Below are 26545 nucleotides of genomic sequence, written 5' to 3' on the forward strand. Positions count from 1 at the left end.
TGATTTCACCCCTTGTGAATGGCAATGTACAAGTTTTATCTCAGGTAAGAGTCTTCTTTTGAGGCAACTGTTTTCCAAACAAAGGTTCATGGATAATTTAGAGTAAAGATTAAGAGAATAAAGTATAAGAATAACCCTAAAATGTTACAGGGTCATGGGAACATCATGAGGTTCAACAAGACTGAGGTCTACACCTGATTTGGGTTAATACCCGGAATCATCAAAGATCAAGAGCAGCCCTGCCAAGAAGGACTTGAGGGTGCTGGTGGGTGAGAGGCTGCGCAGGAGCTGGCAATGTGCACTCTCAGCCCAGAGGAACAGCTGCATCCTGGGCTGCACAAAAAGAAGTGTGGTCAGCAGGTCAAGAGAGGTGATTCACTCCTTGCAGTCTGCTCTGGTGGGATCCCACCTGGAGTACTGCATCCACTTCTGGGAATACCAACACAGGAAGGATCTGGACCTGTTGGAGCAGGTCCAGAGTAGCATCACAAAGAGGATCAGAGGACTGAAACAACTCCCCTGTGAACACAGGCCGAGGGAATTTGGGTTGCTCAGCCTGGACAAAAGGAGGCTCTGGAGAGACCATATTGTGTCTTTTGAATATTTAAAGAGAGCTTATAAGAAAAATGAGGACAAACATTTTAGCCAGGCCTGCTGCTGTAGGAAAAGGGATGATGTTTTTAAAGTAAAAGAGGGTGTAATTAGACTATATTTAAGGAAGCAATTTTTTAACATTGACGTAGAGAAACCCTGGAACTGTTTGCCCAAAGTGGTCGTAGATATTGCGTCTCTGGAAACCTTCAAGATCAAGCTGGACAACGCTCTGACCAATATGATCTCATCAAAGACGTCCCTTTTCACTACAGGGGGGGTTGGACTACATGACCTTTAGAGCTCCCTTTCAACCCAAACTATTCTATCATTCTATGAGCCTATGATAATGCTGGATCAATAGGATTTACTAGTATAAGATATCATATCTGAGAAGGGTGAATATAATTTAAAGTATTTCTTGTCTGCCTCATAGGATTCATGGTAGTTAACTTTGCCACTAGAGCAGGAAAATATACCATGTCTTTTTCTTGGGAAATTATAGTCCCTCAAGTAGAAAATACCCTCCACAATACTGTGTCTTTTTATTGTTTAGTCAATTAAATAATGTAATGTTTTAATATAACTCCTGTGAATTTTCAAATTACACCAGTGACATTCCTGTCATCCCATGAGTCCTCAAAGGTAACCAGAGGAAAATTATTCTTGATTTGGGAACAGAAATAAAGAAAAACTTGTTTAATGAAGTTTTCAAACCTCATATTTTATTCATATTTACTTCATACCCACAAATCATTTTGATTTAGAATGCATTGAAATACTTTATTAATTAGTTCCCTGATTTTAGATACATTTCATAATTGATAATCTCATTTTTACACTGAATTCTTAGAATTGTAAATCATCAAAGCCAATACAAAATGCAGTACAGTTAACAACAACAATCAAAGCAAAATGATTTAAAAAAAACTTACTGTGATTGATACTGTAATTTTTTCAACTGAGGCCTCAGGCACTTTCAATTATATCCCACTCCCCTAGCATTTCAGCTCCCATATTTCAAGAATACAAACGGGTGAGCAGCAAAATTTCCCACCTCAGGTAGGAGAGCAAAGTGAATGATTTCCTATATTCTGTATTCTCAGAAAATCTCTGAACCATTGGCAAAGTTCCACAGTCACAAAGTGGTAGCACCATCTCCTCAAACTTGTGTGTGAAGAGAGCAAATCTGAACTCACAACTCTATCTTTCAATTTGGACTGTACATGGGTAATGTATTTTTTTCTACAGCCCCTACCAACTTGTGTGAAAAATGTCATGGTTTGCCAAAAGAAAGGAAGTGTTTTACTGTTTGCCAACACCTGCAAGAGCCAGCCCTTCCAAGAACAGGCTGTGCTGTGTAAAGCAGTGGAGAAGCACCTGCTGATATTCACAGAAAAATCCACCCAGCCCTGCCTCAGAGAATGGGCAACCCTCTGGAGCATATGGTTCTGTAAGAAGAACCCACTGAAGACATCTTACATGAAATTGAATTCTCACCAAGAAGGACAGAGGACCCAGGGAAGTCTTTGTGGAATGGTGTCTCATGCTAAATGCACTAATTATCCCTCTTTACTCTTCGTCCTTAACCACTACAATGAAAATTCTGTTAAATTTAAAAATGCATGGGAGAACAAAATAAGAGAAAGCAATTTATTCTCTGTGAAACTATGACAGAAATTTTGTAAACTACATTTGAAGTCCCAACAGCAATTTGACATTCCAAATGCTGCAGCTGTCCTGTCAGCAGCAGTTAACTTCCCATTATCAATATACATTGCCAGATTAGGAAACAAAGCTCACACCCTTAAGTTTTCAGAAGCCCAAGGTATAAGCAGTCAAAGATGCTGAAATCTTTCACATGATTTACAGTGGAGTCCACAACAAAATGAAATACTCTAAATTGGCAAAATATTTCTGATCCTTAATAATTGCAGTCATTTACTCTGTGTACAACTAGACCATTAACAGGGATTTTTGCCTGCCTCCTATTTTGATGAACCAACAAACTTACCCATTTAATTTCACTTCACTTCCATGACTTCAAGGGAAGCTGCATTCACCACTAGTGTATTTTTTACTTCCTTCAAATTCATTATATTGGAGAAGTAGTATAAGCAAAGTCTGTTATTTCACTGGTGCACCTGAATTTGTTTTAGACCTGTCAAACAATACCAGGCTCAGGTATTTCAGTTCTTCCAAATATTTCCCACCCTTTTCCAGCAACTATTGCCTGCATGTTGAATCCTCATCTCACCCTCTGGCTAAGAGAAAACCAGTTGCTGCAGCATGTGGCTACTCACACTCTTCTCTCTGGCTGCTGACAGAAACTTGTGAAGAGTTCAATGAGATGGGTTACAGTTCCTACATCTGGAAATCTAGAGCTGGTCACATGAGATGGTGTCAAAATTATTGAGAAGCTGAACACATGATCAATGTAGGATTGCACTATCCTCCTTTTATCAGCGATGTTACACATGGTTGTGATTAGGTCATACGCGCCTTTCTTCTCTCTGAGTCCGCCCTTTAACTTCATGTGATCCTTCATCATCTGGACAAGGACTTTGTTCTTAGGCAGAATCTGGAAGATGTTATGACTGTAATAACACTTTGTTATGCTGTCTTTTATTTGTTGAGGGCAAAAAGATTACCTTTGTCCCCTTATTTCTCTGACTATCCTGACATCAGTGCAAATTTCTCACATGAGACCACTCTGATCACCAATTGCTTTTATCGGTTCTCATAACACATTAGCTACTGCTATTCCTCTTTTTAAGGATGAGCACATACTTGGTTCCTCTTACTGAGCTAATAGCTTTCACTTTGTTGTCTTTTTGTCATCATCCTATGTGGTGAATAGCTCTGATGAAGGATGTGAACTGATGCATTCAGCAAGATGTTTAATATTAGTGACTTTAAACACTGAAATAATTCTAAGGCCTAAAACCTGCCACAGATTTGTGAATCACCTGGTTCACCAAATTCACATAATGTGAAACCACTACACAAAATTGTCTTAACACATTATTTTTGATAGTAAAAAGGAAAACAAAGTTTTATGAGTATTGATTGGTAAATGTAATTATCAAAAAAGTGCATTATTTCCATTATTGAATTATGTTCTGGATTTTGAACCAATCCTATTTATTGTTTGGCTGTGACCTTGCCACTCCAGTAAGTAGGAAAAATGACGATTCAAAGTGGTGAGATGAGACAAACCTGCATGCAGGAATTATTTTTCAAAGGAGCTGAACTGTCGTAACTTGTATTATTCTAAAATTGATGCGGAGAGATAGCTAGGAGTAAAATCAGAGGAAACTGAGATCTTGTATTCATATCCCAGTAGAAGTCATAGTGGTACAGGAATTAAAGGGTAAAATACAGGTACTACTCCCTGGATGGAATTACAAACCTAACTGTAATATTAATTACCATCCCAAAGTTACCCACTTCCAAGGTAAAACCTTCACTGAGCATGTTCTCTATATTTTATTGACTGTATATTTAAGAGAGAAACATGAGGATTTTACACCAATCAGTAACAAAGGCAGATATGACTATAGTCCCTCAAGCCCCACCTAAACATAAAGAAATAGTATAAAAGGAAGTTGATAATGGGGAAAAGTTAGGGAAGACTCCATTGTAACTACTGGGATCACTCAACAGGCTGAACCTCTTTTCTCCTCTCCAGAAAATACTAATTTTTGTATTATTAGAAATATAATAGAACATATTAGAAAAATATGTTCTTGCTTATGTGGTAAGAACCATTCTATGTACACTGAATACTTTTATTGGGTACTAGGGTGTGTCTGTATATTGCTTTGAATACATTTTTGCAGTCAGATACTATCACCAGGAATCCTCAAACCTTAAGCTGTCACATTTTTATATTAACAAAGAGTGTTACTCCATAAACTGTTAGTGCAAGTCCTTCACGGGCATTATCGGTTGGCAGCAGCGGGCAACATATCCAAATAAAGTGGGAAGACTCACTGAAGGGTCCCCATTATCCTGTGGAGTGTGTCCCCAAACAAGTCAGTTGAACCACCTTTGGATCCAAGGGACTGCTCAGTGAAGGATCCCCATAACAGGACACTGGCAGATGATCAGTCACAAGGGTCTCAGCTTTCCTGGAGCACCGACAGACAAATCAAATACCAAGGGTCAAAGAAATCTGCCTTTTGCATGTGACATTTGAATGGCAGAATACTTCTGACTATTGATTCAAGTTATTCATCTGTACTTTTAGATAATTTCTTTGCAAGACTACCTCAAATTTGTAGTTTGTACCTAGCTGCCATTACTGAGTAAATAAGGTACAAGAGTTACGCTACTCCTAGCAGGAGCCCTAGTTTGTGAATTGTCAGCATTTCCTTGAAGTGGAGTCAGTAGTGATGCAGGAAAAAAACCAAATGAATCTTCAATAAATACTATTTTATTGTGTACTTCCTAATCCATTACCAAATGAAGAAATATTCTAGCAGGAAAAAACATTTTAAATAATCCAACCTAAATGACATCAGCACAGAGGCATATCTTTGGGTATTTTTTAAGCTATCTTATTGCACTCATAGGCCAATTATAATAATTTGTAATTAATCTTGGAATATCAGGAAAACTTCACAGATCTGGAATACTCTTACACTGAAGAAAAAAAAAGAATGACTGGCTATGAGTTGAATTCAGAAATAATTTACATGAGAACTTTGGCAGAAAGGTTTAACATTGAGGTTAACTAACTGTAAAATTATATGGTAGAACTGGAATGGCTTTGATGAGAGCAATACGACAAAATCCCAACCAGAGGCAGCCATTGGTGGTGTTCCTGGTTTCCCTCTCCATCACAGCTGGCTGTCTGCACTTCAAAGTCCAGCTGTCCTCCTGGCTTGCTCTAACACAAGTGGAGAATGATCCGCCCAACATATATCTTCAGGTCTTTCTTGTAGATGCTTTTGTTAAGCATGATTTTTTGGATTCATTATAGGTGCAACTGAAAAAAAGTTTAAAGGGATGTGATATATGAGAAGTCATATTAGATGATTTAATGGTCTCTATTGGGCTTTAAGCTTGATGTTGTGAGACTGTGATTGTTTTCTTATGACCCATGTGGAAGGAATTTAGCCTATTTCTATAAACTGCAAGTATCTCCTGTGGATCCTCCTAGTCATATTCACTACTTTCTATTGGAATATGCAAGGCCACTGAAGTCTTGTATTTTCTTGTTAGAAGGTATTTATAGACTAATAAATGCACCTGCAGAAGAAGAACTTGATAAAAATAAATTAGGCATAACAGTTTTTAGTATGTCTCTGTGAAACTTGAGCAAAGTCCCTTTAGAAAAACAGTACCCATATGTCAGTGTAAATACACTAATTTCAGTTTTTTGAATTCTTATTTACATCTGTATTCATCCAACAGGGGATAAAAAGGGGAACAACGAGGTCTTCCTCAGAGGCAAGAACAAGTGGGGTCAGATACTCATGTGGCCTTTATTTCTTACCTTACCAGGGCTTTAACATGGAGAAGGTCAAATGTTCTTCAGCCAGATTACTTTTCTTCCTACTGCAGGGCTCAGACTACATCATACTCTGAGAAAAAATCCCTCAGCAATGTGGAAATGCTTTTCATGGAAGAAGCAAGGAGAAGGTGAAGATGGCTGGCTGTTTGGGAGCTACATGTGTGACTCTGAGAGGAGGCAGAACCTCCTGAATTGCTCAACTGTCCCTTTAGTTGTTGCTTTATTGAAAAACAGAATAAGAGGATAATATACAAAAAATTTTGCAGAGGACTACAAGGGATACTCACACGTCCCACATGACTGTTCCTGTGAATTTTTGCATAGTGAACTGTGACAGAGTAAACTGGAAAGAAATCTCTGCAAATTACTCCAGTTAGCTACTGATACTTCCAGAAATTGCCTAGACTGAGAGACACTGGAGGGAAAGGCTGGGGGACGAACCTGGAGTACTTCAAGATCCAGCTTTTTCTAAAAGGAAGGAAAGCAATTTGAGAAAAGAAAGAAAACAAAAAAGACTGCATATTAATGAATGTCCAAGAAGAAATTTGTTGTAAGTGGTGTATGAACACCTTGTTAAACTAAGACCCCCAGAAGAGCAGTGTAAACTAAAAGAGTACAAGCAGACTGCCCTCTTTTAACAGGCTTGAACATGTTTTCTGGATACTTCTTGTATTAAACAATATATTAGACTAATTTATGCCATGTAAATAACCTGGGAAGCATGGAAATATTATAATTCCATCTAAAAAGTAAAAAAAAAAAAAAAATTAAACTGGGAGAGTATCTTTCTTATCTATGTGAAAACACAGCTTAGCATTGTTACCAATCAGCAAAGGAGTAGCAAATTATTTACTTTATCATTTGTGGCAGTTTGTCATAAATATATTTACAATGTGTTGTCCATAGCTCCTTATCAAGTTTCAGGCCACATCACTTTGTTATTACAGTGTACCCCCTATATGATAACTTCTTGAAAAGTTTGTTTCTGGTCATTTAGAGCATAATGTATTACATGTGGCAAAAAGAATTCATGGCACAGTTTTCAATACTTCTCCCAGAGCTTCTGAAAATGTAATGCTCTGGATTCACTTCTGCAGCTACCCAGAAGACAACCCAGGAAAAGCCATGAAGTCAAGTCTCCTGATCTAAAGTGAATAATGACTCTTTCATCACCATAAATACCTACATAAGTTAGAAGAAATGAAAAACCATAAACTAGTTTGTACTATTCCCACAAAATATTTATCTAATTTTCTGGTAGTATAATTGATTAGAACCAATTTTAAAAATTCTTTTAAGTATTTTGAGTTTATCGAGTGTGATTTACAGCTACTCCTGTCTGAAGACCCTTACTTATATGCAGCTGAAATACTTGGTTTAATAAGAAACTATTGCTCATGTTAAGCAAAAGAAAGCATAAATATTTTTAAAGGTTTTAATGGATTTCCTCAATGTAGTAATAAATCATACACTAAAAAATATAAATATGGTTGCAAACAGATAGCAAAGATTTGTGAAAAAGGCGTGACATTTTTCTCTTTAGAACAAACACAAGGGTTACAAACTCTGTTTATCTTTTACTAAGTGTCCATAATTATTTCCTGAACTCATCAGCTTTGTACATTTAAAACTTTTATACACTACAATTATTTTTATGTCTTAATTTAAGAAACTTATCCATATATTTTGTTCAATTAATTATTTTTTGTACATTGAAGTATAATAGCATTGTTTGCATTAAATCATTGTTTCCACATTTTTCGAGATTCTTGAATTTCCATTACTATTATGGAAGTGAAGCTTAGATTTTTGTCACAATTTTTCTCAGTCACATTTATGAAAAATGGTTGACTATTTAGCATAATATAAAAATCCAGGAACTCCATAACCATGTAATTTTCTTAAGTTTATTGCTTACTGGCATTTGAACAACTCTTGGCAACGATTCCCTGAATTAGTTCCTCATATTTTCTGGAATATTTCTGGGGACTGTGACAACTAACCACACATTGGGGTTTTTTATTATATTTTTGGGTTAAATTCAAACTTATTTGTTCATTGATTAAACTGCTTTCTACTTACTTTCTCTTTTTAAAAAAAATCCACTATGCAATGGATTTTATTCTTCCTGTTGCCCTATTTCTATTTAAACTAAATTATTTGAAGCTTATATTCACAAAGAGATAAAATATGGCAGATTGTGATGTTATTAATATGCAGTTGAGATAATTATCGTATTAATGAATAGGAGAGCCATGAATTAACTATATAAGACAAGCAAACTGAATGAAAGAAATATTCTTTATTATTCTACTGCTTTTTTCAGGAGTTGAGGGTGTCATTGGCTGGTATACAAGGAAAATATGTGGGGAAATATCTAACTGAACAGGAACAAAAGATAGCAATTGCACAGCTAGTTATTTTAGGTAACTTGAATTGGCTGTAACTAGCAGAGGCTTTTGACATTACTTCTTTCTACCAGAAGCCTCAAACCAAAACCCAAAGCACTCTTTTAGTTCAGGAAGATAATTAATTAAAGGGGGTATTTTTTTTTCTTCCTACTTCTTCCACATTGCTGTCCCATTTTGAAGGGAAGACCATGGAATTTAAGAAAGGAAGACATGATGTTTTTTTAATCAGTCTATGCTATTAACTTCCCTGCTGCATGCTGTGCAGAATCCAGAAATTATGTATAAATTCATTACATAGGCATGCTATTTGCTGGAATGTTCTTCTGTTTCAATAGTTGAGACACAGATTTTAATCGACATCTTTATGTGTCAGGAAGAATTAAGAGCCACTGAGATCAGAGACAATTTTTTTGAGAATTATAGCATATGCTGAGTTGGAAGGGACCCATCAGGATCATCAAGTCCAAGTCCTGGCCCTGCACAGGACACCCCAAGGGTCACACCATGTTCTTGAGAATATTCTCCAAACACCTCTTGAACTCTGTCAGGTTGGTACTCCTTCTCTGGGGAGCCTGTTCCAGTGCCCAGCCATCCTCTGGGTGAAGAACCTTTTCCTGATATCCAACCTAAACCTCCCCTGACACAGCTCCATGCCATTCCCTTGGGTCCTGTCACTAGTTAGGAGAGTGAAGATTGGTACCCACCCCTCTGCTTCCCATCATAAGCATGTTGAAGATCACAGTGAGGTCTCCCCTCAATCCCTCTTCTCCAGGCTGAACAGACTGAAGGATCTCAGGCTCTTATTCACCTTCCCCTCAAGGCCCTTCACAATCTTCATTGCACTCCTTTGGATACTCTCCAACAGCTTTATGTCCTTATATTTTGGCACTCAAAACTGCACATGATGTTCAAGGTGAGGCCACTCCAGTGCAGTGCAGTGCAGAGCAGAGCAGAGCAGAGCAGAGCAGAGCAGAGTGGGACAATCCCCTCTCTTGCCTGGCTGGTGTTGCTGTGCCTGATGCCCTCAGGACAGGGCTGGCCCTCCTGGCTGCCAGGGCACTGCTGACTCATGGTCAACTTTCCCTCTACCAGGGCTTTCTGGTGCATATTTACATTACAGCTTAACTCAGAAAGTGGACAGTCATCTGGTGCACCTCACCATATTGTGTTTCAGAAGCTGAAGCTTACATCAAGCATAATGAACTTCTCCAGACTTTTTGCAGGGGAAGAAATGCATGGCTTCTAACTAAATTGTCTGACTTAGAAAGTTGTTGTTTTGAGCATTTTTTAATACTGCTAAAAATATTTAAATATATAACATATATATAAATATAAAGGTTTTGTTGCCTCTATATTTAATTTTTTTTCAAATCAGAAAGTGGCATAAATCCAGGGGTACAGCACTGGCAATGGCCTTTCTTATCCAGCCCTGTTTGATTACTGCATCCTACTGTTTGTGTCCCTGGATATGGGAGTTATTGGTACATGATATACAGTGGATAAGCATCATTATAATGCTCCAGATTTTATTCTCAGTTTAATTGCTTGAGTTTATGTACCTGTCACTTGCTGCTGCACAGAGGTACTCCTGGTTTTTGGACCTTGAGGTGAAGCTTGTCTTTTTGTGGACAATAAAGACCTTCAAGCTGCACAAAATAAGTTGTGTTTTGTTAAATGATCCAGAAGACTTTCAGACTCCATAGTGGAACACTGTTTCTGCTGGGTTTATCCAGAAAATAAAACATATGTTTTAAAAACAGATTCCTATGCATTGTCAAATTTCAAAGATGGAATACAGTTATTTTAAATGAACATGTTTCCAAAGGTAGAATAAGGCAGATCAAAATTCAGCCTCTGCCCAAGAAATGTTCAGAGTTCTCTTTCTCTCAGTAACCTTTGCCTTGTCCTCCAGGGATATCTTAGATTCAGCATAAAGTATTGATATTTTACAAAAGAGAAGTAAAAAGTCATAATCCTTTAATTTTCTATCAAAGATGTTGTGGAGAATAAGTCTCAGAATGCTAAAACGTAAGGTAAGGATTTTTTTTCTTAACTAGAAATGGGAAAAGAAAAATCATCAGGTTTGCAAAAATGAAAAAAAGGGAAAAGACATTTCTGTCACTCAAAAAAAAAGGCAGTAATATCGTGGTGAGGTATTCTTTAAAGGAACCACTTAACTTTCCTTAATTTGGTCAAGGTAGTGTTAAAATTATCTCTTCAGACTTCCTGTAAAAGCAAGAATTGGTTTCAGTTATTTCAGTTGAAATACCTATACCACTTGCTTGGAATAGTAATGGAGGATGTCAAAGGGCATTCCTAAAGCTCAAACAAGCGTTAATAACACCTTCAATATTCTTGCACACAGATTTAAACTCTTCGTTTGAAATCTTTATGGAAGCCAGAAAACTTGGTCTTGGAACCATTCTTACTCAGACCCTGGAGGGTGAAGAGAAGATCATTACACATATTCCCAGTCTGCTGACTTAAATGGAATGAAATTATGTAGTCTTTAAAGCGATAGAAGCACCATTTACAGTCAGGGGCCTGCAGCACTGTGACCTTCTTTCTCTAGGCTGTAGTTATTGGCAGTGCCAGTATGAGACCCACAGCTTAGACTCCACCTTCTCTCCTCATTACAAATGACCTTCTTTGTAGTCCTGGGCCGTCCATGTTTTTGATAGAGGTGCCACACAGCCAGCTGCACAGTGAAAGGAAGAAAAAAGAATAATACACCACATTTGCAGAAGGTGTATTTAAAAGTCACCCCTACATGTCAGTCAGAGTAAAGCAGACATTTCTTGTTCTGTGCCCAACCCATATACAACAACCTGAGCAGCTTACCACAAAAAGCTTCCAGTTTAAAATACTAGGAAAATATTAAAAAGAAAGACTTGAGACTAGCAATTTATTTTCTTTACTATTATTTTAAAAACTCCTTTTTTTTTTCTGTGAAAATACTCATTTTAGCTGCTGTTCATTCATCAGCATCTTTCTTGTTTAAATATGGATGAAGCTCCTCTTTCATCTTGTGAGTTAAATTTTATATGCATAAACAGGACAGTGAGAAAATTCTGTGTTTTCTGAAGACTGGATACAAGGTTGTGTTTCTAGGGCTTTTAGTCTTGCACTTTTCTCTGTCTGATGAAAAAATCAGACCTATCCCTAAGAAAACTCCCTAATCATAAAGATTTAGTGACTACCCTCATAAAGGCAAAATTTACTCATAATAGCCTAGTGGCATCTACTAAATTAGAAGTCAGGCTTTGACTTTTTTTTTTTTTTTAATTTGGCTGGCATTTTATAATTGTTAGTGGCTTTGGGGTCCTTCTTTTTGTTTGCTAACCAAAGGCAAGGAAACCAAATTGCCTACAATCTCAAGCAGGTAGGATTTGAGATGGTGTTAATGGGAGATGTAGATCTTTCTGACTTTCAAATTCAGTCTTGCACTAATGTTTTCAAATTTTAAAAATGCGACAACACTTTTGAAAAATTTTGCTTCTATTTCTAATTATATGGTTATGAAAGTGAGCTCTGCAAAATGTAAATTGACATGACACTGAAGATTTTACAGCCAGATAGGTCCACTAGATCTGTAAGAAATTACCTCTCTTAGGTTGAAATCTCTAACTATGGACTCTTACGAAAATTACTGTTAGACTAACCAGAAATCAAGCAGCTAACAAGACTTTATAGGTCTTCAAGGGCTGTGCAGAGACCACACAACAGAGACTGAAGCAAGTACAATATATACAATATGAATTTCTTGGGTGTTTTCAAACATTCTCAACTCATATTAAGCCTGCTTAGGGTTTGAAAACTTTGGCATGGGATTCCTATCACTTAATTTCACACAATGCACAGTTTATAAGGTTTAAATTCTGGCTACTCTCAAACTAGCAATATAGTTTGTACCATAGCATCTTTCCCCAGTAATGCTAACTTCTCACCAGTATACTTATACCTTAGAACAGCAATTTCCCATTATGATTTCTTATGTCCTTAAGAATGATGTAGAATGGTGTTTTGGTATTAGCTAAGAAGAAATTTACAAGAAAAGATTCAGTTGAGTAAATCCAGTTTCCATTTGCTGAATATCTGCTCTGAGATGCTCTTGAATCCAATTACATCTGCCCTTGATAGCGCATCCTAAACAAGTGGTACTCATGAGTACTTGTAGCCATTTGTATATATGTCGGTATGATACCAGAAAACAGCAACCATTTCAACACTGTTTTGTAGTTGCAGCAGGGAATTAATTTTAAAATTATTTTAAAATTTATTTTAAAATTTATTTAAAATAAGTGTGAGAGGTATAGTTTAAATCAAATAGGCCTGTTTTTATAGCTGAGTGCCTTTTTTGCCACTGCATATAGGAAAATAATGAAATGTGAAATGTCCTTTGATGTTAATTTGAAACTATCTAATGTCTTGTTATATTGTCCAGAGTTAAAAATTCAAATATTGTGCTAATATATACCCCAAGATCCATACCTTCTGATTGTATTGAAGTTTTGTCTGCAGTAATTTCCTTTAAGAAAGCCTGGAGCCTCTAATATGAGAGATGCTTTTAAAGGATTCATATAGAATGAGGGAATCTCAAATATTTAATGCCAGAAAGAGGGTCTTATTATAGCCAGAGCCTGGGGCTGAGTGTCTTATTTGTTAGGAAAAAAAAAATATTCTGAAATTTCCCAGGTTTTTAAAAACAGTGCTCAAAATTGCAAGAGAGGGCTAGGGAATCTAAACACCTTAATCATGAAATGTTATAGTTATCTGTAGAAGATGAGCTTGAAGGAATAGGAGCACTTACTGTAGAAAATTTGGTTATATTTCATTTTCTGAAATCTCCTGATGTCCAGTTGCTGGGGGTGGAGAGGAGACCTGGTACACTAATACTGCACAAGGAAAGCGATGTGTTTGCTAAGCTGATCAATACCATGATTAACTTGGCCGAGCAAAAGACTGATCAATCTTACTATTGATCAGCTTAGCAAACATATTAGTGTGCCTGTGTAGTATGGCTACACTGTGTCTGTTAGTGTTTAATCAGGATATACAAGCATCCAGGTATTCAAATAAATTTGCAACAGATGCATACTGTCTGTCCAGAACCCAAGCAGAGAGAAATTGATCACAGTCTCTTGCACAGAAGGCAGAAAACTGGCATTAGATTTATATGTTCAAAAAAGTACATTATTTAAATACAAAATGCAAAATAAATCTTCCCTTATCACATTTTACTGAGTCTCTATGACAGATCACTGTATTTCTTAAAGGAATTCAGTTTCTGTTTTGACTTTCTTTGAAAACATAATGTTTTAGTTCAATAAAGACATACAAAATAATTCTCTAGTAATGCTCTCTGAACTCTAAAACATGCTGGATTTTTTTCCAAAGGTGATGTGTCCTTAAAAGTCATATTTTACAAACTGATGTAGCCTGTGAATAAAAAAAAAGGAATTGGGTTTGTATGAGCAAGGTGGTGTTATCCACTGGATTCAGATCTAATCAATCAGCTCTTGTTCAAGGTTAGATGTCTGTGACAATTCATTTTTTAAAGCAACTTGAATATCTGTTTGTTTGCTGCTGTAAAAAAAAGGCACTCCAAATGGTTTGTGCTGCAGAGCTTAAATTTTAAAGACATTGTAGAACCATTTATATGTATTTCCATAACTGAAAGGATTTCTAGTTTTAAACACACCATCTACCCTATAATGAGTCTTTGCTGTTATCTGTCTGTCTTTCAGTTTGTCTGTCACTTTCTCTATAAATTCAGTCCATATGGTACATGTCTGGATCCAGTAAAATTAATTAAAGAGTGAATTTTTCTTTCAGTATCTTATTTATAGAGAACTTAAAGTAATGCAGAAAGTTGTCACATTTTCCCAACTCTCTGTTCTTTTCTTCTTTACAACTGTGACCAAATATTATGTCCAAGACTATTTTTGGGAAGATATGTACAGTCTTGCAGAGCAGTTGAGGATTAGTTATGGCATTTCAAGTCACACTCCTCCAAAAATCTGAGGGCAGTACCCTGCCCTTGGTTTTATAACACACCAGTTATTACGAGTAACAACATTTGCATACTCACAAACATATTTTCAGTATATTTTTCACATACTGAAAATCTGAAGTAACTTCAATGTTACTAATCCAGAACAATTACTGATTGCAATTTGCAAGTCCCAGAGTGAAGGTTTCTGGAAACAGGACAACCATGGAATAGGAGTGCAGTACCTATAATGCCACAAAAACTCATGACAAAAGTGCAGCCAAAAATGAAAGATGATGATTACAATATGTATTCAGGCTAGGTAGCAGACACAGGAGTCCTACATATCACCTGCTAGTCAGTCTTTCTGGGCAAATGTATACTAACACTTGGCTAAAATCTAACATCTAACTCAGCTGTTTTCTGTAGGACTGTATGAAGCATAATCACCTTTACAGAGGACAGAAAAAGGGAAAGGCACAAGTGCCTCCTGTGATTCACATTTTCTTGCTCTTACCAGATTGTCCCATTGTGTATGAAAACAAAAGTTATTGTCTTCAAAGGAGTCACTTCACATTTTTGCCACACTAGCCCTTAAATTTTTGTATCAGAGAGCATATCTATTATACCTCTTATGGTTTCTATTATGGGTATATACTAATTCTCTTTACATGTTGGAAATATTTTTTTCTTATAATGATATTTATTGGTCTATAACCTGGAATTTCAAGACCTTATTTGGAAGGGGTGGAAACATATCTTAAAGCCTTTCTTTTCAGTTCCACTGTCCCTCATATGTGTTATTTACATTTACATGTGTACTGAACAGCCCATCCACATTTCCATTATTTCTTTCCAGCTGGTACTTTATTTCAACTTCTTTAAAGTCAGAGTGTGGCAGACTTGCCATCCATCATTGTCTCAGAGCTCTTAATTTAGCTACGTATAGTGTGAAAGCAGGTTAGAATGCTGTACTAAGTCACAAATATAGGATCAGACAAGCCTTTGCTAAGTCTCTCAGTAATTATTAGAGCTCTTTGAAACCTGCTGGCTTCAGTTTCAATGAGTTCAGGTGAAAATTACTGGTGCTTGGTTTGTACTTTTCAAGACCTCTAGCTTTCACATTGCATTCTGAATGAATGGGAAACCAAACCATTCAATCGAGGTGCTTTGAATGCCTGAAATAGTTTCATACTGTTGCACAACACTCCCATGTCTCTCTCAGCCGCAGAATAGATAAAAACCATTGACAGAAGCAGCAGAGGAATTTAAGAAATTGCTATGATTCTCAAAACCTTAAATGTCAGGAACAGGCAAAGAAGCCACCTGGTCATGAAGAGCTATCTTACCTAAACAAGATCACAGGAAAGATTGTATCCATGTAGTACCAGAGGTTCAGCCACAGCAGCAGCAGTGTCCTGAAGACTTTAGCAAAGAATATTGTAAATGTCTCTCCACTTCTCCTGAAGACGTCTCCTTGGGCAAACTTGCAAACACCCACTAAGAGACTTACTGTGATGCTTTTTCCCAGGAAGTGAAAGACAGTTTTTTGATCATAAAGAACACAGGTTAAAGACATCAAATTCAGATTTGAATGCCTGAAGAATACAATGTAATAGAAACCTCTCCTATCTCTCCTCCTGATGCTGAGCCTTTGCTTATCCTACTTGCTAAAAGTGCCTGTGACAGCAGAAAGCCAAAGACAGTTGGCTTCATCAAGCATCTCCCAGATGTGTGAGAGCAATGTTAACTTAGCGAACATTTTTCTGTTGCTTCTTACAATGCTTTGGTTTCTTTTCTGATATAGCCTGAACCTTGCTAATTTTATTTTACTTTGAGGAAAATAAAACATTTTTGTCATATTCGTGGGCCATTTAAAATCCGATGGTACTACATCAAATACACTACCAGATAAAAGTTGACTTGAACTGTGACACTTTTTCTCATCATATGACAGACATGAAGTCCAGTTTTTGAAAGGTGTCAGCAGGCATGTTTGCATGGATGGATAAAAACAGAACCAGCCTCAATCTGTCTGTTGCCAGCCTGGGCAGACTAAAGTTCACTCTGATCCAGAACAGAGGCATTAGCACAGAGCAGTCCAAACCATATGCCTCATCTTTCAGCAGAGTATATTAGCTCAGATCCAGTGACTCATGAAAGCATCTGTAAGTCACACTCTGATAGATTCAGCTGATTTTCTTCCATTAAGGCATTAAAGTGTTTGGGCCTTATTTAACTCTATAATTGTCTATAATTTTTTATGACTTCTCTCTTTTATTCAAGGTGTTTTTTGGTTTTTTCCTTATTGAGGTTCAATTTGCCATTGACATGATCTGGCAAGACACAACAGAATAATAACAACAGGTATTGAATTACATTGCTAAGCATCTTTACCAAGTAGAAAATAGATGCCAAATGCTCACAAAAACAGTTATTGAGATTAATACTAAATTTCATAATGGGTCATATTTTTACTTATCTACATATTTTTTTTTAAACAGTAAAAATGGTGTTGAAGACTGGTTTTATGGAAACACCATAATATGAGTCAAGCCTCAGCGGCAACCTTTAGTAATATTGATCTCCAGATGCTTTTCTGATCTTTTCTGAAAGTTTTTCCAGGTGACAATAAATTGAAGATAATTAAAAGAAAACATTAATATGGATATTATGGTCATCTTTCTTAACTCATTCAGTCTTTGCCAGCTTACTCTACACCTGATGTTTAAAGCCTGATGTTTTCTGTACACGATAACATGTATACAAATAAATTGTAGCTTTACTCTTCCCAGTATAACTTAAATAGAAAATTCTTTTTGCATCTAGTATTTACTAAAATGCTTATGTAGTTTTCCTTTTGCTTTCTATGGATGAATATTAGTACCCATAAGCTAGAACTCTTTTTTTTCAATGCTCTGTCTGATATCATATTTTGTAGCGCTTCTATTTGCTGATACAGAAACTGGCTTATTGTTCTTTCTCTTTCCTTAGTGCCCATGGTATAATGAAACAATGCTCTCATCATTCTCACAGTAGCATATGAAGTAAAACTTCATATATCGTGAACAAAACCAAACAACTGATTCCAGTTGTATTTAAAGTTTTTTCTCATAGTTGATGGTCCAATCTCCTGTCACAGAAAGCATTTCTATTTTTGTGTTCTACACATACCTTTCTCTTCCTTTTAAATAGAACACTTTTAAATGGCCACTCATTCATCAGCTTCATAGTCACCATTACACCTCATACACTTGATTCTGACTGAGTATGACTTCACCCAGTCTGAAGTGGTCCGAACACTGTAGTTCCTCTCCAGTACCATTCCTATTATGGCTTGGATAATTGCTTTGGTTCAAGTAGAGATATGACATACCAACACAAGGAATTCTCATCAGGTGTAGAGAAACTGTGACATATTCTGAACCAGTCAGATACAATGAACCTTGAAAATCAAAAGTCAATTTCCCCCTACTGTTGTGTAACCATTTGCATTTTGTCTGTCCAACTTCTCTTACTAAAATTCCATGTTACAAGTTAATGGATATTTGACTATATTAGATAGCTGGAAAAAAGCTTCTGAGTTTCATCCATGAAAGGACAAGGATTAAACTCATACACAAATGTGAATACAAATTACATTATACTAGTTAGCTGTTGAGTTTTCTTAATTCTAGCATATAAAAGATCTGGCACAGATGAGGCTGGCACAATGATATTTACAAGAATTTACAACAAGCTTGTATTTTATACAGTTTAACTCAATGTGCACACAGCCAAAGCAAATTCTCCGTATGTGATACTATCACAGAATTCAATATTCACCTTATGACAACTTTGTACCCTTGCTCTCTGCATTCCAGTCAAAAATTAGCATGTAGAGAGTGTACAATCTCATTTCTTGTCTCTAAAGATTACTTCCTTGCCCTTTTTTGATAACTCATTAATTTTAAAAAAATTGTTTTTCTGATACAGTAATTTATTCTGATCCAAGTGCATCATCCTCACTATGCATTGAAGAATATGACTTCTGAGTTCTGAGTACATGCCAACCAAACCAGACAGCTTCCCCCCAGACAATTTTTTTTCTCCCATGTCAAATTACAAGACAAAATAGAAGACAAAATTAAGATTCACTGTAATTGCTCCACACTCTTCTCCCACTCTTTACTGCTCTAAAATATTGTCAGTTACTATGCATTCACATGGTAAGCAACAATATCCAAATAAACACAGTCTAAACAAATGAAGAAAAAGAGAAAATACTCTTTAATTTCCATCTGAAAAAGGTACAGAATCGAAACCATGTAGTTAAGGTTTTTCAGAATGCCAATTATTGTGCCAAGTATAGAACTCAAATTTTCTAAAGTACCTGTTTTGTACCTTAAACTGAAAATTATCTGGGGGAAGAGAGGAGAAAGGGGAATATTTTCATCTTTTATTATTACAACTTCTTAACTCTGCCAGGTAAAATAACTCTTTTGGCATGCCACAGGCCTAATGAGATTTTCTGAGTAAAGCAATCTGACATGCATCTATATTGATAAAACCTTCTGAGAAATCCTATTGAACTCATCCATGTGACTGTTTAAATTTTCTCCTCTAAAATTTGAGATTATGAGGTCATCCAATTGGAAAAATGGTTTATCAGAACAAATATAAATAAAAGTCTATTTGGTGAAGTGGTGGATTTTCTACATTTTGCAAGGAAAAGTATCTTGGCCACTGAGCATATGAATGTGAGGCAGAGAGTGGCACACAGTGTGGTCCATATGTTCAGCTGTGCTTATACTCTGAACTGGATGCAGAAATCTTTAAAAAGCAACCTGGCTTGGATGATAGCTATAACCATGGATGATAGCTAGATTGTCATAATTACATGTGTATGGCCATTTCTACCTGATGTGGTAAGAGATTCTCCAGTAGGATGTTTGCTTGGAGGGAATCATGAGTAGCAGGTAAGCATGGAATTTAGGAGCTTGGCTTGATTGTTTTCTAAGTTTTGAGTGATGCAACAGTTGATAAGAAGATAAAATTTCCATAAAGCTTAGAAATAATTTGTAAGCATTCTTTTTTCATGTAACCGGATTCTGAAATACTGCACAGATTTTAACAGATGAACATCAGAATGTGTAAAATGTGACAGAAATGTGCATTTCATCAGAACTGTGAAAATGCAGCTTGTTACATGGTTCAGAGTTCTGGTTTTTCCCCTGCTACATTCTTGTACTTTGTACACACGCAATACAACTTTTTTGCTGCCTAAAGCAATCCAGCTGAAAATGCCATGGTTTGAATTCTGAGGACAAAACCCAAGAGTTTCTGTTTTCACAGAAAAGCTAAAAACACCAAGACCAAAACTCACAGTGAAGGACTTTTAACTCTCCTTGGACTGGCCATATAGGCAAAACCAAGCACTACATCTTTTTAACTTTGCTTGGCTCCTTCATCATCACGTAACAGGGTGAGTAATGAACTTCTCTGTGTCTATAGGCATCCATCGTGAAACGATACCATCTTGCCTTAGACATGAGATCTTCCTCATGAAGAAAAATGATCCCAACTATCCACTTACACTGAACCTGTAACAGTCACTGTCTCCATGCAGTAGTATAAAGCTCCATTTATCTGGGCACATGTGTTATATATTTGTCAGATGGGGCTCATTTTCTTTAAAGTCATTATCAGTAACTTGTAAACTGACCAAGTTTCTCTTCCTCACTATTGTTTTCCTCTCTGCCCACCACTGAACATCAGCATTGCCAACAGATTTCTGACTTGTAGTTGTTGTAGTAGTTGACAAATCAACTACCAAATGATTTGAAAATGTTACCAGGCACAGCCAAATTAAGACACATAAAAAGAGTGTTGAAATTAGTGAACCCAGCATATAATTGCATAAATACTTATGTGTATGTGGGTGTGGGTGTGTGCATCTCTATATATAAGCATTCACACAAATAAGCCCACATGTATGTTTAGATGCACACACACAAAAACAAATCATACACAGCCAGAAGTTAACAGAAAAGACAAGTCAGGGATATATAATTTTAACCTGAAGTTAACACTTTCTGTATTGGACAGAGAAGAAATGTTTGCATTGGTCACAAAGGGTCATACCTTCAGTCATTATATGGCTTTTAGTAGTAGACATTGTACTGAGCTTGATCAAGCACCTGGACAGAACTGTGTGGATCCAAGTTCAAAGTCATGCACATGCTAACTCTGTGCCTACCAGTTACCTGAGGGTTATTAATTGTAATAATGAGAACACGTGTGTGTGTGGAGAGGGATTGCTTGTGTCTCAGTGGGTGGAGCCATGACAGAGCTCTCAGGATATCCATAGTATGAGTGCAGGGCTGTTTCAGGCAAATAGTTCATATCACTGCTTTAAACTGATCATGAAAGTCACTGCACATAACAGAGAATGAAGTGCTTAAACAGTGGCACTAGAAACTTCAGGGATTTGCTTAAAATTCAGTCAGTGTGCATATTCCTAACAATCCAGCACATGTCTTTAAAATTTCAATGCACATCTGTGGGTGAATGCATGTTTTTTAAAGCTCTGCTTCCCATTGTCCTAAGGTTCTCCACAAATGGTATTAATGTTAATGAGATCTCTATAGTCCTACAAAAGAGGTCATTGAGCATTACACTTCATGCAGCCATATCACTGGGTTTCAGGTTGTGCAGTGGTAAGCCCTAAGAGATTGCCATTGTAGAAAGAGAATTGACTGAAACACAAAAGATCTGGAATTTGGTTGAAATCAAATTTCAAATAGTTCACTTTATTATCCAACACTCTCACAAGTTAATATTCCGGGACAATTTTTTTTTTAAATTCTTCCCTTTTTGAGATTAATCAAACCTCCAGATCTCTGTGAAACTACTGTGGTCCAGACTATTGCTCATTTCTCCATATTATGGAGCACATTTTACTGTGCAATGGTAATGAAAGACAGTTCAAGATAGCCCTTCTTTTCTGAAACACGAGTTCAAGGAAACTGAGGAGCCTCCCCAGACATTTCTAAAATCAACACCTGGATATCAGCACAACGATAGGGGGCATTTCCAAGGTGTGGACAAAGTCATCCATGTATAAAAGTACTGAAAATATTTGTACACAACATTGTGTTAATATAGCTGGGTGAGGGGAGGGGGAAGAAAAAATGTTTATTTACTCTTTTTTTTAATAATCATCCTGAAATGTGTACCGCCTAAGAGCAGACTAAACCATATGTCAGTAAAGGTATCTACTGGGAATTATTAGAGCTTCAGATGATGCATTATGGAGAAGGCAGTGGGAAATGGGGAAACGAGTCAGGGTTTCCTTTACAAGCACACAGTTAGAATGGTGAAAGTAAAGTGTAAGAAGTGAATATTCTCCAAATTCAAACTCTAAACTAAAATTGGGGGTGTGGGAGGAAAATATGAATACAGTTTATATAGTGGTAACAGTAAATAATGTCTTATGCTCTCCCTAGACTCCCAGGAACAGCTGCTGGCAGAACCTTCTGTATTTCATAAATTTCTACTGGTTAGCTTAGCAACCCTACATAAAAAGTTCGCACCAGCATCAAGCTCCTGAGTTGCCATATTTTATTTTGTTTGTATTTAAAAATTACCTTTAAGGCTCTAACTTCACTTTTAGAGGGTAATTATTGCTTTTAATTACTTTTTTATTCTTTCATTCTGGATCTTTCTCTTTTTCTTTCTCCTCTCAGGCTGTATACCCTCTTTAGGTACTACCATTAACACCGCAATACATTCATAGACTTATCATGACAATAAAAAGTGCAGTTCCTAAAATTTTTTTGCTTGTGAGGCATACCCAAACCATTCTGTTTTCCTGCCTGTTATTTTCCCAAAGTCCTTCCTTCTCCCATTGCCTGCCCAGCAATCAGCACATTTTGGCAGCATGGAAATAAAAGAAAAGCCCCAATAACGCCTGAGCAGCTGAAGGCCTCCCATGAATAAAGCACTTAAGAGGAGACTGTATAATTAAGTGAAGAGCTGCATGGCAGCCTGCCCTTGCAGCGAGGTGGTTATTAAGAGGAGGGAAGCCCACGATCATTACCCAGCAAAGAGCATGATGACTGGCTGCTCGGTGTCAGGCCTCCGGTGGCTGGCTTTGTCACCGGCGCGGAAAGGAGAGTTCACTTTCTGTCAAAACTGGCTTTGCCAAATGTTATCATTTTAAATGCCGTGAAAGAGAGGGAGCTGGGCCTAGGGGTATACACAGCCCCATATGCTGGTGACAGTGATACAAGTGTAATTCTAGACTATTAGAGTGACACATAAGATCATTTCTGCCCCAGAACATGAGACAGCTGAGGGGATTATTCAGGACAGGCTGTCACGCAATAAAATTTTCAGAAATCTGTTAACCCCAGCTCAGACCCAGTGAATATTTTATTGCTTAACACTGAGAAAAAGTATATTTATTAACTATAGAAAGATATAGCCAAGAGCCTGGGCAGATGAAAGGTTACAGAAAAACGAACTCACTTGATATCCTGCTGTAAAAAGTAGCAGCGTGATCATGGAGCTAAGGAGAAGAAAAACACCCTCACTGATCTGCATTTGCATCCAAGGTAGAAATCGCAAATAAAAGATATGACAGTGAAATTAAAGAGAAGGATTCTATATCCTCCCACAGTATACAATGGTAGCTGTAGCACATGGAGAATATCATATGTAAACCATAAACTGATGTTCAAAATTTCTTGAAGCCGATTAGGCTCAGGGACACCTCAGCAAGATAGCATTCCAAATGGAATGTGCATAAATTGGGGGCTTAAAGCATATTGCTTTCTGTTAGCTCAACTATACTCTTACAGAAGAAAACACTGACTTTTTTCCAGAAATCTAGTAATATTTTGTTATACTGAAATAACAACATTTTCTGTCTTGCAAGGAGTGTATATTAGCCAAATCCTGATTAAAATTCATAGAAAGAAACACAAAGAATACACAAGAAGCCTGAATATCAGGTTATTATTCAACCACTATAAAATGTTTGCATTACTCCTCTGCTAGTTATTTAAAGATATAAACATACATGTGCCCAATTAAACCTACTCTTTAAAGCTCTTTTTTTCCATGTGATATGTAAGGATTTTTCACTGAAACTGTAGCTGTGTTCATAATCTGAAGTTTCTGTCCAACATTTAAATGTGCCTTGATAGAAGGTAAGTAGCAGAAGCAATTGCTAAGGAACTTTTTTTTCAATTAAAAGAGTAAATTATACAGTAAATAATGATCATGATGCAGATATTATCATGTCAACTGGTTCTTTCTGAATTAAAAGGTATAACTAGGCTTTGATAGAAGATTTCAGTGATCATTTAAAAAATCCATTACTACATATATATTAATATATGTATTAAAACCATTCCAAAGTTAGTCTCCACAGTTTAATGTAAGTGTCTATGATTACAAGAGACAGCATTTGCTCAACAATGTCACAAAGGTCAGTAGAAAAAAAATAATATTATATGCTTTTTGAAAACTCTCAACATCTGAATAGTGTGTCCAGGGTGTAAGAGGAGCCCAGGGGGGTGCACTTGGAGAACAAAAAGCAACCCTTCTGCTAATTGACTGAAAAATTAGCCAGGTCCCCCTGTGGGGAGCACACAAGACAGCAGCAGATGGAGACAGATCGGACACCGTGGCAAAAAAAGCTCCTCAAAACCTGCTGTGAATCTGCCTGCAATTATGGGTCACAACACTTTTCTTGTTTAACAGAACACAAGCAAGACAAACAGAGGACGTGAAAGCTGGGAAGGTCATAAACTGATTGTAAATCTATTATTTTAGACGAGATCCTTGAGTACTGAAGATTCTTGAAGAGTTCTAAGTTATGTGTTGTTTAATGAGCTAAGTTAAACAGCTTCTTGCCAATGGTGCTGCCATGAAAGGCTGTTTTGTGAGCAATCTGAAATAATTTATTTATTATCTGACTCACTTTCCCCTTGGTTTTTTTTTTTTTTTGTTTGGTTTTTTGGGTTTTTGTTTGTTTGTTTGGTTGGTTTGTTTTGTTTTTTAATAACATTACTTCTTCCATCCCCAAAATGATGTTTATTATACTGGTGACTGTGGTTTAATATATTTGATAGATTTCTGAAAGGTAGAAAGGCACCAATCCAACATCAAAGAGGCATTTTTGTCAGCCTGTGGGAAACAGATGTATAAATGTTTACTTTTTATATCTGAGTCCTTCCTGATATCTGAGCCCTGTCATTTCCATCTTAGCTTTATTAGGCTTTCTTTTAATTATAATATTGTCTAGTTATCATTTCTGGGATTCAATTCTAGATATAAAAAATACCACAAGTATAAAAATGAACTTAATCACTCTCACACCAAAATTGCTGAGATTATTATTTTGGTCTGAAATACCAAAAATTTACTTTTGGTAGAACTGTAAAGACCACTTTCCAAAGTAATTGAAATGAGATACATTTATTTGTATAGTTTCATTCAAAGACATTTTATTTTCTTGATGCATTCTAAAGATTAAGTCCTATACCTGTTTCTTATTTTATAAGGAGTATTATAATTATGCTCCAAAAAGAAAAAATATGGATGAGAGAAGATTGTAGGGGATTAACCATTCATAAAATCTAAACAGGAATACATTCATAGTTGATCATTATGAATAATCGATGCAAAATAAATACAATAATGAATACGATAATGGATAAGCCAGTGTAAATATCTGGCTTAAAGTACATAAGCAAAATACTTCCTCTTATTTCACATTCTTTTCTTTCAGTTCCCTTGTATGATGCTGTCATACAAATTAATATGCAGTTTCATCACCAATGTCTATTTTTTTTTAATCCCATCACCTTCCACAATAGACTTTCTCTATTGAAATTAGTAGATTTAGTCAACAAAAGAGTATTCTTATGTTGCAGAAGAACTTAGTTCCACCTGCTTTTCCAATGTATAGACCTTCATTACTTTATGTCAGTTTCCAGGATCAAAGCCAGAGGACCTGATTCTGTAGCTGCACAAGGGTGGTTCCACATCACTCAAAAGTCATTCCTGCTGGTTACTTGTGTGGATAAACACAGGAACATATAAAAATGCAGGGGTAGAACTTCACAGAGCTTAGAAAGGGACCCTTTATCTGAAAGTAGTTTCCCTTCCTGGTTTCACACATGGGTTAACTCTCTAGGACATTGTAACATATATTGCTTTATCTACAACAAGTACATAATAACAACTATTTTCCATTTCCCAGGCTTTTTGGATCACCTCTTCAAAAGCACAGTATGCTTATTTGCACTTCTTGCTTCAGCTTTTCATTCTACACTGTTGAAATTGATGGCCTCATTCCAGGGAACCCAAGTGCGTGGCAGCAACATTGGCAAGCACAGAGCAGTGGAATTATTCTGACCAAAACAGATTTTGCTCAGAACCACAGTTATTCATTTGCTTGTAGTAAAATTAATTCATTTGTTTTCAGCATATCTCATGCACAGGTGGTTTGTTTTGTACTTATTAAGTAGCAAAATTTTTTAACCAGTTGCCTACAGACTCTGAAAAGAGGAAAAGCACATCCTCTGGTTTATGTTCTGTGTCTGAACAAATGCTTAACAGAGGATTTTTTTCCCACAAATTTTGAAAATGTAGCTCTACTTATTAAAATTATATACTGATAATTCTAGAAAAGTATGTTCTTTATTAAGATGAAAAATATTAAGAGCTTGTATGATAATTAACATACAGTAGAAACTGTGTTACCTACCTCATGTCATGCCGTCTGTCTCTGAGAGATGAGGGATATTGCAACTTTTCCATTTTTATTCTGTGTGGGCACCAGGAACTATACCAAGTCCTGGAATAGAATCTGAGTCCACACTACTAGATTGCATTTGGAAGAAAAAATTTTCATGATGGAAGTGGCTCAATGTACTATTGTTCCTAATGTATGCCAAACCAAAGTGCCTTTTGAATGCTCAAGCCCTAATTTGGGAGTGACCCTATCTATTTCCCAGCTCTGATTCAGACTTCCAA

This window comes from Camarhynchus parvulus, chromosome 2, assembly GCF_901933205.1.
Source record: "Camarhynchus parvulus chromosome 2, STF_HiC, whole genome shotgun sequence".
In the NCBI taxonomy this organism is placed as follows: domain Eukaryota; kingdom Metazoa; phylum Chordata; class Aves; order Passeriformes; family Thraupidae; genus Camarhynchus; species Camarhynchus parvulus.